This window comes from Apium graveolens, unplaced genomic scaffold, assembly GCF_009905375.1.
Source record: "Apium graveolens cultivar Ventura unplaced genomic scaffold, ASM990537v1 ctg7671, whole genome shotgun sequence".
In the NCBI taxonomy this organism is placed as follows: domain Eukaryota; kingdom Viridiplantae; phylum Streptophyta; class Magnoliopsida; order Apiales; family Apiaceae; genus Apium; species Apium graveolens.
In genome coordinates this window covers 1-21,043 of record NW_027420527.1, presented here as the reverse complement: position 1 = coordinate 21,043, position 21,043 = coordinate 1, and positions in this window count along the sequence as shown.

The window sequence follows — 21,043 nt, the reverse complement described above, 5'->3', positions numbered from 1 at the left end:
ATTTTTGCTCCATACCTCGTGTACTTCCCCTACGAGGATTATTCGGAAACCGAGTTCCATTCGTTTCAGCTCCGATTCACTTTCGGACGACCCCGAATGGATGCGAATGCAATTACATAAATCCATAGGGACAAATTATGGAAATATATCCAAAAAATGGGCCGTCTCAATTTTTGCTCCATACCTCGTGTACTACCCCCTACGAGGATTATTCGGAAATCGAGTTCCATTCGTTTCAGCTCCGATTCACTTCCGGACGACCCCGAATGGACGCGAATGCAATTTCATAAATCCAAAGGGGCAAATTATGAAATGAAATCCAAAAAACGGTCCGCCTCAATTTTTGCTCCATACCTCGTGTACTACCCCCTATGAGGATTATTCGGAAACCGAGTTCCATTCGTTTCAGCTCCGATTCACTTCCGGACGACCCTGAATGGACGCGATTGCAATTTCATAAATCTATAGGGACAAATTATGAAAAGAAATCCAAAAAGGGGCCGCCTCAATTTTTGCTCCATACCTCTGAAAGAGATGTGTCCTAAATCCAATCATGTATGATGATTTAGGAATAACTTTTATGTAATCTGTTTTGATTTCATTGATATTAATAAAAGAATTATTTTGGTTTTATTGCGGGCTTTATCTATTTAAGTGTTTAAATAAGATATACCATAGTTTAGGGTAAAGCTTTTTATGGATTATGATGATATCATAATGAGACCTAAAGGATGATAACTCTAAACTTAAATATTTCCTGGTCGTAGGATTACTAACTGGTAATTAGTAATCCGCAAAGATCGGTACATACTATGCTTGCTTCATTATGAAGGATGCCTGTTCTCATAGACATTTGTGTGGTGACACTATAGCTAGTATGTAGGTGCTTATTATAGAATAAGTTCACTGAACATTACTCACACAACTGAACAACTGATGGAGTTCACTCACGTGTCAGCAGTTGTTCACATAGTGATAGTTGTACAAGTATCCTTAGACTTGAGGTCATCATAGTCATCTTGTGTACACTGAACTATGTTTTAGTTTAGTTCTTAGTCTGCAGGGACAATTATAAGGGCTCTACTGAGTATAGGAATTTGTACACGAAGATAGTGTATGATCAATAAAGGATCTACTCCTTCCGGTGAAGGAAGAGAAAGTTCAATGCTGATCCACTTATGCTAGTTCAGGAATCTCTAGCCAGAGTGAATGAAATTAGAAAGGAGTTTCTAATTTACATTAAATAGAACTAAGCATAGTGAATGGGAAAACAAATGATTAAATAAGATAGGCTTGACATAAGTTCTATGCCTTGTATTTAATCGTGACATTGCGGGGTAGAAGGAATTGATTGTACGGTAACTACTCACTGAATAGGTTCTTGGTATTCTAAGCAGTGAATTCGTATTATCCGGATAGTCGCGATATGCTGAGAAGTATCCCTCACGATGTAGAATAAATATGATTAATTTATTAATTAATCATATTTAATGAATTAGAGAATTTATATAAATAATGATAAAATAGTTTTGTTTTTATTATTTCTACTACCGGCTTAATATTGAACCTACAGGGTCACACCATAAAAGAGAATGATTAAATGGTGGAGGAATTATTTAATAATGGCTGGTAATTATTTATTTGTGAAATAAAAATTAATTAGCAGATTTAATAATTGATTAAATGAGATTTAATTAATTCTTAATATTATTAATTAAGAATTTAATTTTAGAAATTAAATCAAGTGAGATAATTATTTTTCTAAAGTGTTTAGAAAAATGATTAATGATTAAAAGGTGTTTTAATTATTAGTTAATTGGTTAATAAGAATAATCAATTAAAGGGTTAATAATAATAATATTTTATGGAAAATTTTCAACTGAAAATTTTGCCTATAAATATACTATTATAAACCTTATTTGCCTCAAACCCAAATAATTAACCCTAATTCTAAAGTAGAACAAGAGGGAGACAACTAATTTTCTCAACCTCTTCCTCCTCCATCACATTGTACTCTTGGTGGATACAGGTGGAGTGCTTCACACTTGAGGAGCAGCTGCTAGGGATTTCCGTTCATCATTCTTGGATCGCTATTAAAGACCTCCATCTTTCCATTAACGTAAAGCTTCTTAAGGTAAACATACTGAACTACGAAATTTTTTTTTTTCGCATGGATCCTGCAGAGGGTTTCATTTTTTTTAAAGATTTAAATTTACGTTTTCGTTGCGTTTATGTGCTAAAACCCTTCAATGACATCAGAGCGACTTGCGAAAAGTTTTTAATTCGTTTATGTGTTTAACCGTTTTCGACATATGAACATGTACGTGATTCGCCATGATTTGATGTTGAAATAATATGTTTATATATGTATGGTTTTGAATATAGATATTCATGTGAGTTGTATAATCATTAGATGATTATGTAATCTGTATATATACTGATATATACATGATTTATGTTTGTTCTAATTATGAAAATCATATTAGATACGGATCTCTGAATTGACTGCTGCAGATTTGCTGAAATCTGGGTCTGGTGTCTGATTTACGCAAACGAATACCCTATTTCATAGGTAAACGAGCGTCTGAACAAAACTGATAGTAAAAGCTATCAACGAACTCGTCTGTAAGGCGTTTGACTGTCGTTTACTGCCCGTAAACAGTGATTCTTGTTTTTCTAATTTGATTCTGATTTTTTCTGATTTTTGTCATATTTTCCTTTTATGATTAGATCATGGATAATATGATATGTTAAGATCAGATTATGTGTTTTAACATGCTTTTTATGTGTTGTATGAGCATGGTGGATGGTTAAGGCCTTTTTCGAACTTAGTGTAATGGTTTTGGTTTTGTGTTTTAAATACGACTTGCATGTCGTCAATCTTTTGTAATCATTAAATCTCGAATGTAACTCGAGTTATTCTTGTAAGTTTCATTAGATTAGTTTTACTTTCAATCATGTAATGTATTGAAGACTCAAGAAGGCTATCCAATAGGAGGTGAGTACAAAAAAGAAGACGAGGCATACAAGAAGTCTAAACAAAGAAGAAGACTTATGTAATAAGTAGTTGTATTATTTCCATCACCATATTAGATTGACTTGATCTCTTTATCATGAGCTTGCTAAGATCACATAGGATGGGGCCCATAACCAAACACATTTACTTTATTGTAATTTACATTTACTTGTTTATTTAATTTTATATATGAGATACATGCCTATGTTTACCATGCGATGATAGATTTAGGTGAACTTAAATCAATATAAGAGCGTGCTCTAGAAAATCTAGAATAGGAATCGTTTCTTGCCTTAACAATAATATTATGAATACAATCATGAGATTCTTGTGTTTATGAAACACGTTATTAAATATGAATTTTCAATATTGAGAGAAAGGATGATTCTGTCAAAAGCATATTTCTATCTGTAAGAAAGGGGTATTAAGTGCGCCTCTTGACACTGCTCCCCCGATCTGGGAATCATCTGATTATCGATTATTGATTTGAAATATTAATTTAAAAGGAAGAAGTCTCTTTATAATATGTTTATGATTGTAAAATAATATAATCCCTCTAAAATAAATAATATCAAATAGTAATTGGCCAATGACACAACGAGCTTGTGTCGGTCAAAGCCTTCCAACATGGTAGAAAGTAGTTCTTATTTTAAAATCATTGGTCGTTTCGTGCTACAGCCGAGGGCTTTGATTTCGAAATAAGAAATACTTGTCTATTACATAAAGATGTGTACATTGAATTAGAATCTAAATGTCGTTACGTGCTACAGCCGTGGGCCATTGGAGACTGATTCAATTGTACGAAATGTTGGGTTAGACTTGACTTAGAATATTGAGTTTGTCGTGCTACCGCCGTGACTCAATTATTCGAGAGGCTAAAGTTTTATTAGGGAATAACATAAGATGTAATTGACAAAAGTTTACTGCCTATTGAACATCACATGACGTTTCATGCTATAGCCGAGGTTGTGTGATGGAATGTAGGATCCCTATTTCCACTAGCATTATTGAATGCTAATTTTCACTTAGGGGTTGTATAAATTAGATAAACTAGTGGGAGCCACTTATGAATAAAGACCCGATTCATATAGTGTTTTGAAATAAAATTGAATATTTGCTAAGTGTTATTATGTGTTCATCATTTACAGATTTACTATATTCGTTTATGTCTTCTGCACTATCACTCCGGAGTATACTAGATGCTCACAAGTTGACTGGTCCTAATTTTGCTGACTGGCTTCGAAACTTGAGAATTGTTCTCAGGGTTGAGAAGCTGGAATATGTGCTTGACTCACCTAAGCCTACTGAACCTGCTAGCGATGCACATAATGATGAACATGTTGTGTATCATAAGTGGATAGATGATGCAAATGTTGTTTAATGCATCATGCTAGCTTCCATGAAACATTGAGCTACAGAAGCAACATGAGCATATGGATGCTCACACTATCCATATGCATCTACAAGAGTTGTATGATGTGGCAGGGAGGACAGCTTGATATGAGATATCGAAGGAGCTGTTCGGTTGTAGGATGTCTGAGGGATCATCTGTGAATGACCATGTACTTAAGATGATCAATTTGATTGAACGTCTTGGACAACTAGGTTTTGCCATGGATGGGGAGCTGAGCCAAGACTTGGTCTTGCAATCACTTCCGAGTTCGTTCTCGCAGTTTGTTGTAAACTTTCACATGAATAAGCTGGATGTCAGCCTGCCTGAACTCCACAACATGTTGAAGACTGCGGAATCGAATTTTCCCCCTAAGAAGAGTTCTGTTCTTCTAATTGGTGAAGGTTCCAATCTTAAGAAAAGGAAGAAGAACCCTTCCAAGAAGAAGAAAGTAGGTGAGAAAAAATCCGGTTCCACCAAAAGCTGAAGACCCCAAGAGCAAAGCTGTTTGCTTTCACTGTAACAAGGTGGGGCACTGGAAGAGGAACTGCAAGGTTTACCTTGCAGAATTGAAGAAGAAGAAGGGTAGTGAGACTACCGCTTCTGATTCAGGTATGTTCATGATCGAAGTTAATATGTCACTAAGTCAAATTTCTACTTGGGTATTAGATACCGCCTGTGGTTCTCATATTTGCAATTCGTTGCAGGGACTAAGGAGAAGTAGGACTCTTGAAGAAGAGGAGGTGATTCTATGGATGGGAAATGGAGCAAGAGTTGCTGCTGAAGCTGTAGGATCATTTCATTTACATATGCCTACGACAAGACTATTGTTCTAAATAACTGTTATTTTGTTCCCATCGATTGTGAGGAATATTATTTCTATTCCATGTTAGACTTGGATGGATTTTTGTTTGTTATTCAGAATAATAAATGTTCAATTCTTAGAGATAACGTTCTTTATGGAAGTGGTATTTTAAACAATGGTATGTAGTATGTATGTGACGTAGAGCATAATTTACTACAAATTGAACATACTAATAAAAGAAAAAGGGATGATGAAAATCTCACTTTCTTGTGGCACTGCGGGACTTGGTCATATTAGTGAAAATAGACTGCGAACATTGCATAAGGAAGGGTTACTTGACCCCTTTGATTTTGAATCATATCCTACATGCGAGTCTTGTCTATTGGGTAAAATGACCAAATCTCCATTTAGTGGACATGGAGAGAGGGCTGCAGATATGCTATGATTGGTACACACAGATGTATGTGGACCAATGTCTACGCAAGCCATGGGTGGATTTTTATACTTCATTGCTTTCATAGATGATCGATCTAGATTCAGATATGTGTATTTGATGAAACACAAGTCTGAAGCCTTTGAAAAGTTCAAAGAATATAAATATGAAGTAGAGAAATAAACCAAACATAGTATTATAACTCTTCGATCAGATCGAGGTGGTGAATACTTGAATGGAGAGTTTCTAGCTTATCTCAAAGAAAATGGTATAGTCTGCCAGTGGACTCCTCCATATACTTCACAGTTGAATGGGGTATCTAAAAGGAGAAATCGAACTTTGTTAGACATGGTTCGGTCCATGATGAGCTATGCGAATCTTCCAGTATTCCTGTGGGGTTATACATTGGAAACCTCAGCATATTTACTGAATAAGGTGCCTTCCAAATCTGTTCCTCAAACTCCATATGAGATATGGAAAGAAAGGAAACCGAGTCTTAAACACGTTAAGATTTGGGGATGTCCAGCTTATGTCAAGAATGTTGACCCAGATAAGCTGGAATCTCGACTGTAAAATATAATTTTGTGGGATATCCTAAAGAGACTTTAGGGTATTACTTTTTCATCGATCATCGGGTGTTTGTCTCCAGACATGCTACCTTCTTGGAAAAGCAGTTTATCCTTGAAGGAAACAGTGGGAGCAAAATTGAACTTGATGAAGTTCAAGAAGCACAAACTACTACGGATCAAGTGGAAACACCTGTTCAGACTGAACAACCTTCTGTGCAACAGCCCATTCGTAGGTCAGGGAGAGTGTCTCTCCAACCTGAGAGGTATTATGGCCTTGTCATTGAGAATGATAATGAGTTGTCAATCATTGATGATGACGACCCTGTGACCTATAATGAGGCTATGAGTAGTGTTGACTCAGAGAAATAGCATAGTGCCATGAAATCCGAAATGGAATCTATGTATACCAACCAAGTATGGACTCTGGTTGAGGCGCCTGAAGGTGTTAAGCCTATTGGGTGCAAGTGGGTATATAAAAGAAAGATTGAAGCAGATGGGCAGGTGGAGACCTATAAGGCCAGGCTCGTGGAAAAAGGATTCAGACAAAGGCAAGGGATTGACTTTGATGAAACTTTTTTGCCTGCAGCCCTGTTAAAATCAATTTGAATTTTGCTTGCGATTGCTGCTTACTACGACTATGAGATCTGGCAAATGGACGTGAAAACGGCCTTCCTCAATGGGAAACTTGAAGAGGAAGTGTATATGACACAGCCAGAGGGTTTTCTTTCCAAGGGAAATGAACACCTAGTGAATAACCTGCTGCGAACCATATATGGTTTAAAGCAAGCTTCTCATAGATGGAACATCCGTTTTGATGAGACAATCAAAGTGTTTGGTTTTATCAAAAACATAGATGAACCATGTGTCTACAAAAAGGTTAATGGTAGCGCGGTAATATTTCTTGTATTGTATTGAAAGAGGAGACGTCAAGAGAGTTGACACACATAACAACGTAGCAGACCCACTCACAAAGCCACTTTCTCAAGTCACTTTGATCGTCATAAAGACAAGATGGGTATTAGATACCAGAGTGATTGGCTTTAGTACAAGTGGGAGATTGAAAGAGATGTGTCCTAAGTCCAATCATGTATGATGATTTAGGAATAACTTTTATATAATCTGTTTTGATTTCATTGATATTAATAAAAGACTTGTTTTGGTTTTATTGCGGGCTTTATCTATTTAAGTGTTTAAATAAGATATACCATAGTTTAGAGTAAAGCTTTTTATAGATTATGATGAGATCATAATAATGAGACCTAAAAGATGATAACTCTAAACCTAAATATTTCCTGGTCTTAGGATTACTAACTGGTAATTAGTAATCCGCAAAGATTGGTACATAATATGCTTGCTTCATTATGAAGGATGTCTGTTCTCATAGACATTTGTGTGGTGACACTATAGCTAGTATGTAGGTGCTTATTATAGAATAAGTTCACTGAACATGACTCACACAACTGAACAACCGATGGAGTTCACTCACGTGTCAGCAGTTGTTCACATAGTGATAGTTGTACAAGTATCCTTAGACTTGAGGTCATCATAGTCATCTTGTGTACACTGAACTATGCTTTGGTTTAGTTCTTAGTCTGCAGGGATAATTATAAGGGCTCTACTGGGTATAGGCATTTGTACACGAAGATAGTGTATGATCAATAAAGGATCTACCCCTTCCGGTGAAGGAAGAGAATGTTCAATGCTGATCCACTTATGCTAGTGCAGGAATCTTTGGCCAGATTGAATGAAATTAGAAAGAAGATTCTAATTTACATTAAATAGAACTAAGCATAGTGAATGGGAAAACAAATGATTAAATAAGATAGGCTTGACACAAGTTTCATGCCTTGTATTTAATCGTGACATTACAGGGTCGAAGGAATTGATTGTACGGTAACTACTCACTGAATAGGTTCTTGGTATTCTAAGCAGTGAATTCGTATTATCCGGATAGTCGCGATATGCTGAGAAGTATCCCTCACGATGTAGAATAAATATGATTAATTATTAATTAATCATATTTAATGAATTAGAGAATTTATATAAATAATGATAAAATAGTTTTATTATTATTTATTTCTACTACCGGCTTAATATTGAACCTACATGGTCACACCATAAAAGAGAATGATTAAAATGGTGGAGGAATTATTTAATAATGGCTGGTAATTATTTATTTGTGAAATAAATAATTAATTAGCAGATTTAATAATTGATTAAATGAGATTTAATTAATTCTTAATATTATTAATTAAGAATTTAATTTTGGAAATTAAATCAAGTGAGAGAATTATTTTTCTAAAGTGTTTTGAAAAGGGATTAATGATTAAAAGGTGTTTTAATTATTAGTTAATTGGTTAATAAGAATAATCAATTAAAGGGTTAATAATAATAATATTTTATGGAAAATTTTCAACTGAAAATTTTGCCTATAAATATACTATTATAAACCCTATTTGTAGGGCTGAGCATCGGTTGGTTTGGGCGGTTTGGAAGGTCCAAACCGAACCAAACCGAAATTAGTGGTTTCCCTAAAATCCAATCCGAAACCAAACTGTTATGTGAAAAAACCAAACCAAACCAATCCATTTGAAACGGTTCGATTCGGTTTGGTTTCGGTTTAAACCGTTTTTCCTATAAAACAAAGTTAAAAATTAAATTAAACTTGAAATTGTAAATGAGAATTGAAATTTTGTACCATATTATTGAATTATATTTCTATTATAATCATATTCAAAAAGAATATATATAAAAATAATGACTTTGAAAAATAAAAAAGGCAAGAAGATGAACGAAAAAGATGTGACCAATTCTTATGCTTTTATTGAATAAAAATAAAAATAGTGAAAATACAACACATACATGAATATTTATATCTTAGAATAAAATATATTATGATTAGTTCTTTTATATGTTTTAGTTTACACATATGTTGTACATAATAATTTTATTATTAATTGCACTTTACTAATATATTTAAATATTCGGTTCGGTTCGGTTATATCGGTCGGTTTGGAGGTAAAAACCGAAACCAAACCGAAAATATTCGGTTTTTAAAATGATAATTCGTAACCGAACCAAACCGTTAGTAAACCATAAAATTCGGTTTGGTCGGTTTGGATTGGGCGGTTTCGGTCGGTTTGGATAATTTATGCTCAGCCCTACCTATTTGCCTCAAACCCCAATAATTAACCCTAATTCTAAAGTAGAACAAGAGGGAGGCAACTAATTCTCTCAACCTCTTCCTCCTCCATCACATTGTACTCTTCGTGGATACCGGTGGAGTGCTTCACACTTGAGGAGCAGCTGCTAGGGATTTCCGTTCATCATTCTTGGATCGCTATTAAAGACTTCCATCTTTCCATTAACGTAAAGCTTCTTAAGGTAAACATACTGAACTACGAATTAAATATTATTTTTCGCATGGATCCAACGGAGGGTTTCGGTTTTTTTAAAGATTTAAATTTATGTTTTTGTTGCGTTTATGTGCTAAAACCCTTCAACCTCGTGTACTACCCCCTACGAGGATTATTCGGAAACCGAGTTCCATTCGTTTAAGCTCCGATTCACTTTCGGACGACCTCGAATGGACGCGAATGCAATTTCATAAATCCATAGGGAAAAATAATGAAAAGGTATATAAAAAATTGGCTGCCTCAATTTTTTCTCCACACCTCGTCTACTACCCCCACGAGGATTATTCGGAAACCGAGTTCCATTCATTTCAGCTCCGATTCACTTCCGGACGACCCCGAATGGACGCGAATGCAATTTCATAAATCCATAGGGAAAAATTATGAAAAGATATCCGAAAAATGGGCCGCCTCAATTTTTGCTCCATACCTCGTGTACTACCCCCTACGAGGATTATTCGAAAACCGAGTTCCATTGGTTTCAGTTCCGACTCACTTACGGACGACCCCAAATGGACGGGAATGCAATTTCATAAATCCATAGGGAAAAATTATGAAAAGATATATAAGAAATGGGCCGCCTCAATTTTTGCTCCATACCTCGTGTACTACCCCCTACGAGGATTATTCGGAAACCGAGTTCCATTCGTTTCAGCTCCGATTCACTTCCGGACAACCCCGAATGGACGCAAATACAATTTCATAAATCCATTGGGATAAATTATGAAAATAAATCCAAAAAAGTGGCCGCCTCAATTTTTGCTCCATACCTCGTGTACTACCCCATACGAGGATTATTTGGAAACCGAGTTCCATTCGTTTCAGCTCCGATTCACTTACGGACGACCCCAAATGGACGCGAATGCAATTTCGTAAATCTATAGGGACAAATTATGAAAAGATATTCAAAAAATGGGTCGCCTCAATTTTTGCCCCATACCTCGTGTACGACCCCCAATGAGGATTATTCAGAAACCGAGTTCCATTTGCTTCAGCTCCGATTCACTTCCGGACGACCCTGAATGGACGCGCATGCAATTTCATAAATCCATTGGGACAAATTATGAAAAGAAATCAAAAAAAAGGGGCCGCCTCAATTTTTGCTCCATACCTCGTGTACCCCCTACGAGGATTATTTGGAAACTGAGTTCCATTTATTTCAGCTCCGATTCATTTCCCGACGACCCCGAATGGATGCGAATGCAATTTCATAAATCAATAGGGACAAATTATGAAAAGAAATCCAAAAAAGGGCCACCTCAATTTTTGCTCCATACCTCGTGTACTACCCCTTACGAGGATTATTCGGAAATCGAGTTGCATTCGTTTCAGCTCCGATTCACTTCCGGACGACCCTGAATGGACGCAAATGCAATTTTATAAATCAATAGGGAAAAATTATGAAATTATATCCAAAAAATGTGCCGCCTCAATTTTTGCTCCATACCTCGTGTACTACCCCCTACGAGGATTATTCGGAAACCGAGTTCCATTCGTTTCAGCTCCGATTCACTTCCGGACGACCCCGAATGGCCGCGAATACAATTTCATAAATCCATAAGGACAATTTATGAAAAGAAATCTAAAAAAGGGCCGCCTCAATTTTTGCTCCATACCTCGCGTACTACCACCTACGAGGATTATTCAGAAACCGAGTTCCATTCGTTTCAGCTCCGATTCACTTCCGGACGACCCCAAATGGACGCGAATGCAATTTCATAAATCCATTGGGATAAATTATGAAAAGATATCCGAAAAACGGGCCGCCTCAATTTTTGCTCCATACCTCGTGTACTACCTCCTACGAGGATTATTCGGAAACCGAGTTTCATTCGTTTCAGCTCCGATTCACTTCCGGACGACCCTGGATGGACGCGAATGCAATTTCATAAATCCATAGGGAAAAATTATGAAAAGATATATAAGAAATGGCCCGCCTCAATTTTGCTCCATACCTCGTGTACCACCCCTTGCGCGGATTATTCGGAAATCGAGTTCCATTCGTTTCAGCTCCGATTCACTTCCGGACGACCCCGAATGGACGCGAATGAAATTTCATAAATCCATTGGGATAAATTATGAAAATAAATCCAAAAAAGTGGCCGCCTCAATTTTTGCTCCATACCTCGTGTACTACCCCCTACGAGGATTATTTCGAAACCGAGTTCCATTCGTTTCAGCTCCAATTCACTTACGGACGACCCCAAATGGACGCGAATGCAATTTCGTAAATCTATAGGGACAAATTATGAAAAGATATTCAAAAAATGGGTCGCCTCAATTTTTGCCCCATACCTCGTGTACGACCCCCAATGAGGATTATTCAGAAACCGAGTTCCGTTTCCTTCAGCTCCGATTCACTTCCGGACGACCCTGAATGGACGCGAATGCAATTTCATAAATCCATTGGGACAAATTATGAAAAGAAATCAAAAAAAAGGGGCCGCCTCAATTTTTGCTCCATACCTCGTGTACCCCCTACGAGGATTATTTGGAAACTGAGTTCCATTTATTTCAGCTCCGATTCATTTCCCGACGACCCCGAATGGATGCGAATGCAATTTCATAAATCAATAGGGACAAATTATGAAAAGAAATCCAAAAAAGGGCCACCTCAATTTTTGCTCCATACCTCGTGTACTACCCCCTATGAGGATTATTCAGAAATCGAGTTCCATTCGTTTCAGCTCCGATTCACTTCCGGACGACCCTGAATGGACGCGAATGCAATTTCATAAATCAATAGGGAAAAATTATGATATTATATCCAAAAAATGCGCCGCCTCAATTTTTGCTCCATACCTCATTTACTACCCCCTACGAGGATTATTCGGAAACCGAGTTCCATTCGTTTCAGCTCCGATTCACTTCCGGACGACCCCGAATGGCCGCGAATACAATTTCATAAATCCATAAGGACAATTTATGAAAAGAAATCTAAAAAAGGGCCGCCTCAATTTTTGCTCCATACCTCGCGTACTACCACCTACGAGGATTATTCAGAAACCGAGTTCCATTCGTTTCAGCTCCGATTCACTTCCGGACGACCCCGAATCGACGCGAATGCAATTTCATAAATCAATTGGGATAAATTATGAAAAGATATCCGAAAAAACGGGCCGCCTCAATTTTTGCTCCATACCTGGTGTACTACCTCCTACGAGGATTATTCGGAAACCGAGTTCCATTCGTTTCAGCTCCGATTCACTTCCGGACGACCCCGGATGGACGCGAATGCAATTTCATAAATCCATAGGGAAAAATTATGAAAAGATATATAAGAAATGGCCCGCCTCAATTTTTGCTCCATACCTCGTGTACCACCCCTTGCGCGGATTATTCGGAAACCGAGTTCGATTCGTTTCAGCTCCGATTCACTTCCGGACGACCCCGAATGGACGCGAATGAAATTTCATAAATCCATTGGGATAAATTATGAAAATAAATCCAAAAAAGGGGCCGCCTCAATTTTTGCTCCATACCTCGTGTACTACCCCCTACGAGGATTATTCGGAAACCGAGTTCCATTCGTTTCAGCTCCGATTCACTTACGGACGACCCCAAATGGACGCGAATGCAATTTCGTAAATCTATAGGGACTAATTATGAAAAGATATTCAAAAAATGGGCCGCCTCAATTTTTTCCCCATACCTCGTGTACTACCCCCTATGAGGATTATTCAGAAACCGAGTTCCATTTGTTTCAGCTCCGATTCACTTCCGGACGACCCCGAATGGACGCGAATGCAATTTGATAAATCCATAGGGACAATATGAAAAGAAATAAAAAAAGGGGATGCCTCAATTTTTGCTCCATACCTCGTGTACCACCCCTTGCGAGGATTATTCGGAAACCGAGTTCCATTCGTTTCAGCTCCGATCCACTTCCGGACGACCCCGAATGGACGCGAATACAATTTCATAAATCCATAAGGACAATTTATGAAGAGAAATCAAGAAAATGGGCCGCCTCAATTTTTTCCCCATACCTCGTGTACTACCCCCTTACGAGGATTATTCGGAAACCGAGTTCCATTCGTTTCAGCTCCGATTCACTTCCGGACGACCCCGAATGGACGCGAATGAAATTTCATAAATCCATTGGGATAAATTATGAAAATATATCCAAAAAATGCGCCGCCTCAATTTTTGCTCCATACCTCGTGTACTACCCCCTACGAGGATTATTCGGAAACCGAGTTCCATTCGTTTCAGCTCCGATTCACTTCCGGACGACCCCAAATGGACGCGAATACAATTTCATAAATCCATACGGACAATTTATGAAAAGAAATCTAAAAAAGGGCCGCCTCAATTTTTGCTCCATACCTCGCGTACTACCACCTACGAGGATTATTCAGAAACCGAGTTCCATTCGTTTCAGCTCCGATTCACTTCCGGACGACCCCGAATCGACGCGAATGCAATTTCATAAATCAATTGGGATAAATTATGAAAAGATATCCGAAAAAACGGGCCGCCTCAATTTTTGCTCCATACCTGGTGTACTACCTCCTACGAGGATTATTCGGAAACCGAGTTCCATTCGTTTCAGCTCCGATTCACTTCCGGACGACCCCGGATGGACGCGAATGCAATTTCATAAATCCATAGGGAAAAATTATGAAAAGATATATAAGAAATGGCCCGCCTCAATTTTTGCTCCATACCTCGTGTACCACCCCTTGCGCGGATTATTCGGAAACCGAGTTCGATTCGTTTCAGCTCCGATTCACTTCCGGACGACCCCGAATGGACGCGAATGAAATTTCATAAATCCATTGGGATAAATTATGAAAATAAATCCAAAAAAGGGGCCGCCTCAATTTTTGCTCCATACCTCGTGTACTACCCCCTACGAGGATTATTCGGAAACCGAGTTCCATTCGTTTCAGCTCCGATTCACTTACGGACGACCCCAAATGGACGCGAATGCAATTTCGTAAATCTATAGGGACTAATTATGAAAAGATATTCAAAAAATGGGCCGCCTCAATTTTTTCCCCATACCTCGTGTACTACCCCCTATGAGGATTATTCAGAAACCGAGTTCCATTTGTTTCAGCTCCGATTCACTTCCGGACGACCCCGAATGGACGCGAATGCAATTTGATAAATCCATAGGGACAATATGAAAAGAAATAAAAAAAAGGGGATGCCTCAATTTTTGCTCCATACCTCGTGTACCACCCCTTGCGAGGATTATTCGGAAACCGAGTTCCATTCGTTTCAGCTCCGATCCACTTCCGGACGACCCCGAATGGACGCGAATACAATTTCATAAATCCATAAGGACAATTTATGAAGAGAAATCAAGAAAACGGGCCGCCTCAATTTTTGCTCCATACCTCGTGTACTACCCCCTTACGAGGATTATTCGGAAACCGAGTTCCATTCGTTTCAGCTCCGATTCACTTCCGGACGACCCCGAATGGACGCGAATGAAATTTCATAAATCCATTGGGATAAATTATGAAAATATATCCAAAAAAGTGCCGCCTCAATTTTTGCTCCATACCTCGTGTACTACCCCCTACGAGGATTATTCGGAAACCGAGTTCCATTCGTTTCAGCTCCGATTCACTTACGGACGACCCCAAATGGACGCGAATGCAATTTCGTAAATCTATAGGGACAAATTATGAAAAGATATTCAAAAAATGGGTCGCCTCAATTTTTGCCCCATACCTCGTGTACTACCCCCTATGAGGATTATTCAGAAACCGAGTTCCATTTGCTTCAGCTCCGTTTCACTTCCGGACGACCCTGAATGGACGCGAATGCAATTTCATAAATCCATAGGGACAAATTATGAAAAGAAATCAAAAAAGGGGCCGCCTCAATTTTTGCTCCGTACCTCGTGTACACCCTACGTGGATTATTTGGAAACCGAGTTCCATTCGTTTCAGCTCCGATTCACTTCCGGACGACCCCGAATGGACGCAAATGCAATTATATAAATCCATAGGGAAAAATTATGAAAAGATATATTAAAAATGGCTACCTCAATTTTTTCTCCACACCTCGTGTACTACCCCCTACGAGGATTATTCGGAAACCGAGTTCCATTCGTTTCAGCTCCGATTCACTTCCGGACGACCCCGAATGAATGCGAATTCAATTTCATAAATCCATTGGGAAAAATTATGAAAAAAAATTTAAAAAAGGGACCGCCTCAATTTTTGCTCCATACCTCGTGTACTACCCTACGAGGATTAATTTGAAACCGAGTTCCATTCGTTTCAGCTCCGATTCACTTCCGAACGACCTCGAATGGACGCGGGTGCAATTTCGTAAATCCATAGGGACAAATTATGAAAAGATATTCAAAAAATGGGCCACCTCAATTTTTGCTCCATACCTCGTGTACTACCCCCTACGAGGATTATTCAGAAACCGAGTTCCATTCGTTTGAGCTCCGATTCACTTCCGGACGACCCCGAATGGACGCGAATGCAATTTCATAAATCCATAGGGACAAATTATGAAAAGAAATCCAAAAAAAGCGGCTGCCTAAATTTTTGCTCCATACCTCGTGTACTACCCCCTACGAGGATTATTCGGAAACCGAGTTCCATTCATTTCAGCTCCAATTCACTTCCGGACGACCCCGAATGGACGCGAATGCAATTTGATAAATCCATAGGGACAAATTATGAAAAGAAATCCAAAAAAGGGGTTGCCTCAATTTTTGCTCCATACCTCGTGTACTACCCCCTACGAGGATTATTCGGAAACCGAGTTCCATTCGTTTCAGCTCCGATTCACTTCCGGACGACCCTGAATGGACGCAAATGCAATTTCATAAATCCATAGGGAATAAAATATGAAATTATATCCAAAAATGGACCGCCTCAATTTTTGCTCCATACCTCCTGTACTACCCCCTACGAGGATTATTCAGAAACCGAGTTCCATTCGTTTCAACTCCGATTCACTTCCGGACGACCCCGAATGGACGCGAATGCAATTTGATAAATCCATAGGGACAATATGAAAAGAAATCAAAAAAAGGGGATGCCTCAATTTTTGCTCCATACCTCGTGTACCACCCCTTGCGAGGATTATTCGGAAACCGAGTTCCATTCATTTCAGTTCCGATCCACTTCCGGACGACCCCGAATGGACGGGAATACAATTTCATAAATCCATAAGGACAATTTATGAAAAGAAGTCAAGAAAACGGGCCGCCTCAATTTTTGCTCCATACCTCGTGTACTACCCCCTCTACGAGGATTATTCGGAAACCGAGTTCCATTCGTTTCAACTCCGATTCACTTCCGGACGACCTCGAATCGACGCGAATGAAATTTCATAAATCCATTGGGATAAATTATGAAAATATATCCAAAAAAGTGGCCGCCTCAATTTTTGCTCCATACCTCGTGTACTACCCCCTACGAGGATTATTCGGAAACCGAGTTCCATTCGTTTCAGCTCCGATTCACTTACGGACGACCCCAAATGGACGCGAATGCAATTTCGTAAATCTATAGGGACAAATTATGAAAAGATATTCAAAAAATGGGTCGCCTCAATTTTTGCCCCATACCTCGTGTACTACCCTCTATGAGGATTATTCAGAAACCGAGTTCCATTTGCTTCAGCTCCGTTTCACTTCCGGACGACCCTAAATGGACGCGAATATGCAATTTCATAAATCAATTGGGACAAATTATGAAAAGAAATCAAAAAAAAGGGGCCGCCTCAATTTTTGCTCCGTACCTCGTGTACCCCCTACGAGGATTATTTGGAAACCAAGTTCCATTTGTTTCAGCTCCGATTCACTTCCCGACGACCCCGAATGGACGCGAATGCAATTTCATAAATCCATAGGGACAAATTATGAAAAGAAATCAAAAAAAAGGGGCCGCCTCAATTTTGCTCCGTACCTCGTGTACCCCCTACGAGGATTATTTGGAAACCGAGTTCCATTCGTTTCAGCTCCGATTCACTTCCGGACGACCCCGAATGGACGCGAATGCAATTTCATAAATCCATGGGGAAAAATTATGAAAAGATATATAAAAAATGGGCTACCTCAATTTTTTCTCCACACCTCGTGTACTACCCCCTACGAGGATTATTCGAAAATCGAGTTCCATTCGTTTCAGCTCCGATTCACTTCCGGACGACCCTGAATGAATGCGAATTCAATTTCATAAATCCATTGGGAAAAATTATGAAAAAAAATCTAAAAAAGGGACCGCCTCAATTTTTGCTCCATACCTCGTGTACTACCCTACGAGGATTAATTTGAAATCGAGTTCCATTCGTTTCAGCTCCGATTCACTTCCGAACGACCTCGAATGGACGCGGGTGCAATTTCGTAAATCCATAGGGACAAATTATGAAGAGATATTCAAAAAATGGGCCGCCTCAATTTTTGCTCCATACCTCGTGTACTACCCCCTACGAGGATTATTCAAAAACCGAGTTCCATTCGTTTGAGCTCCGATTCACTTCCGGACGACCCTGAATGGACGCGAATGCAATTTCATAAATCCATAGGGACAAATTATGAAAATAAATCCAAAAAAGCGGCTGCCTCAATTTTGCTCCATACCTCGTGTACTACCCCCTACGAGGATTATTCGGAAACCGAGTTCCATTCGTTTCAGCTCCAATTCACTTCCGGACGACCCCGAATGGACGCGAATGCAATTTCATAAATCCATTGGGATAATTATGAAAAGATATCCGAAAACGGGCCGCCTCAATTTTTGCTCCATACCTCGTGTACTACCCTCCTACGAGGGATTATTCGGAAACCGAGTTTCATTCGTTTCAGCTCCGATTCACTTCGGACGACCCTGGATGGACGCGAAATGCAATTTCATAAATCCATAGGGAAAAATTATGAAAATATATATAAGAAATGGCCCGCCTCAATTTTTGCTCCATACCTCGTGTACCACCCCTTGCGCGGATTATTCGGAAATCGAGTTCCATTCGTTTTCAGCTCCGATTCACTTCCGGACGACCCCGAATGGACGCGAATGAAATTTCATAAATCCATTGGGATAAATTATGAAATAAATCCAAAAAAGTGGCCGCCTCAATTTTTGCTCCATACCTCGTGTACTACCCCCCTACGAGGATTATTTCGAAACCGAGTTCCATTCGTTTCAGCTCCAATTCACTTACGGACGACCCCAAATGGACGCGAATGCAATTTCGTAAATCTATAGGGACAATTATGAAAAGATATTCAAAAAATGGGTCGCCTCAATTTTTGCCCCATACCTCGTGTACGACCCCCAATGAGGATTATTCAGAAACCGAGTTCCGTTTCCTTCAGCTCCGATTCACTTTCCGGACGAGACCCTGAATGGACGCGAATAGCAATTTCATAAATCCATTGGGACAAATTATGAAAAGAAATCAAAAAAAAGGGGCCTCCTCAATTTTGCTCCATACCTCGTGTACCCCCTACGAGGATTATTTGGAAACTGAGTTCCATTTATTTCAGCTCCGATTCATTTCCCCGACGACCCCGAATGGATGCGAATGCAATTTCATAAATCAATAGGGACAAATTATGAAAAGAAATCCAAAAAAGGGCCACCTCAATTTTTGCTCCATACCTCGTGTACTACCCCCCTATGAGGATTATTCAGAAATCGAGTTCCATTCGTTTCAGCTCCGATTCACTTCCGGACGACCCTGAATGGACGCGAATGGCAATTTCATAAATCAATAGGGAAAAATTATGAAATTATATCCAAAAAATGCGCCGCCTCAATTTTGCTCCATACCTCTGTTTACTACCCCCTACGAGGATTATTCGGAAACCGAGTTCCATTCGTTTCAGCTCCGATTCACTTCCGGACGACCCCGAATGGCCGCGAATACAATTTCATAAATCCATAAGGACAATTTATGAAAAGAAATCTAAAAAAGGGCCGCCTCAATTTTTGCTCCATACCTCGCGTACTACCACCTACGAGGATTATTCAGAAACCGAGTTCCATTCGTTTCAGCTCCGATTCACTTCCGGACGACCCCGAATCGACGCGAATGCAATTTCATAAATCAATTGGGATAAATTATGAAAAGATATCCGAAAAACGGGCCGCCTCAATTTTTGCTCCATACCTGGTGTACTACCTCCTACGAGGATTATTCGGAAACCGAGTTCCATTCGTTTCAGCTCCGATTCACTTCCGGACGACCCCGGATGGACGCGAATGCAATTTCATAAATCCATAGGGAAAATTATGAAAAGATATATAAGAAATGGCCCGCCTCAATTTTTGCTCCATACCTCGTGTACCACCCCTTGCGCGGATTATTCGGAAACCGAGTTCGATTCGTTTCAGCTCCGATTCACTTCCGGACGACCCCGAATGGACGCGAATGAAATTTCATAAATCCATTGGGATAAATTATGAAAATAAATCCAAAAAAGGGGCCGCCTCAATTTTTGCTCCATACCTCGTGTACTACCCCCTACGAGGATTATTCGGAAACCGAGTTCCATTCTTTTCAGCTCCGATTCACTTACGGACGACCCCAAATGGACGCGAATGCAATTTCGTAAATCTATAGGGACTAATTATGAAAAGATATTCAAAAATGGGCCGCCTCAATTTTTTCCCCATACCTCGTGTACTACCCCCTATGAGGATTATTCAGAAACCGAGTTCCATTTGTTTCAGCTCCGATTCACTTCCGGACGACCCCGAATGGACGCGAATGCAATTTGATAAATCCATAGGGACAATATGAAAAGAAATAAAAAAAAGGGGATGCCTCAATTTTTGCTCCATACCTCGTGTACCAGTACCCCTTGCGAGGATTATTCGGAAACCGAGTTCCATTCGTTTCAGCTCCGATCCACTTCCGGACGACCCCGAATGGACGCGAATACAATTTCATAAATCCATAAGGACAATTTATGAAGAGAAATCAAGAAAACGGGCCGCCTCAATTTTTGCCCCATACCTCGTGTACTACCCCCTTACGAGGATTATTCGGAAACCGAGTTCCATTCGTTTCAGCTCCGATTCACTTCCGGACGACCCCGAATGGACGCGAATGAAATTTCATAAATCCATTGGGATAATTATGAAATATATCCAAAAAAGTGCCGCCTCAATTTTTGCTCCATACCTCGTGTACTACCCCCTACGAGGATTATTCGGAAACCGAGTTCCATTCGTTTCAGCTCCGATTCACTTACGGACGACCCCAAATGGACGCGAATGCAATTTCGTAAATCTATAGGGACAAATTATGAAAAGATATTCAAAAAAATGGGTCGCCTCAATTTTTGCCCCATACCTCGTGTACTACCCCCTATGAGGATTATTCAGAAACCGAGTTCCATTTGCTTCAGCTGCCGTTCACTTCCGGACGACCCTGAATGGACGCGAATGCAATTTCATAAATCCATAGGGACAAATTATGAAAAG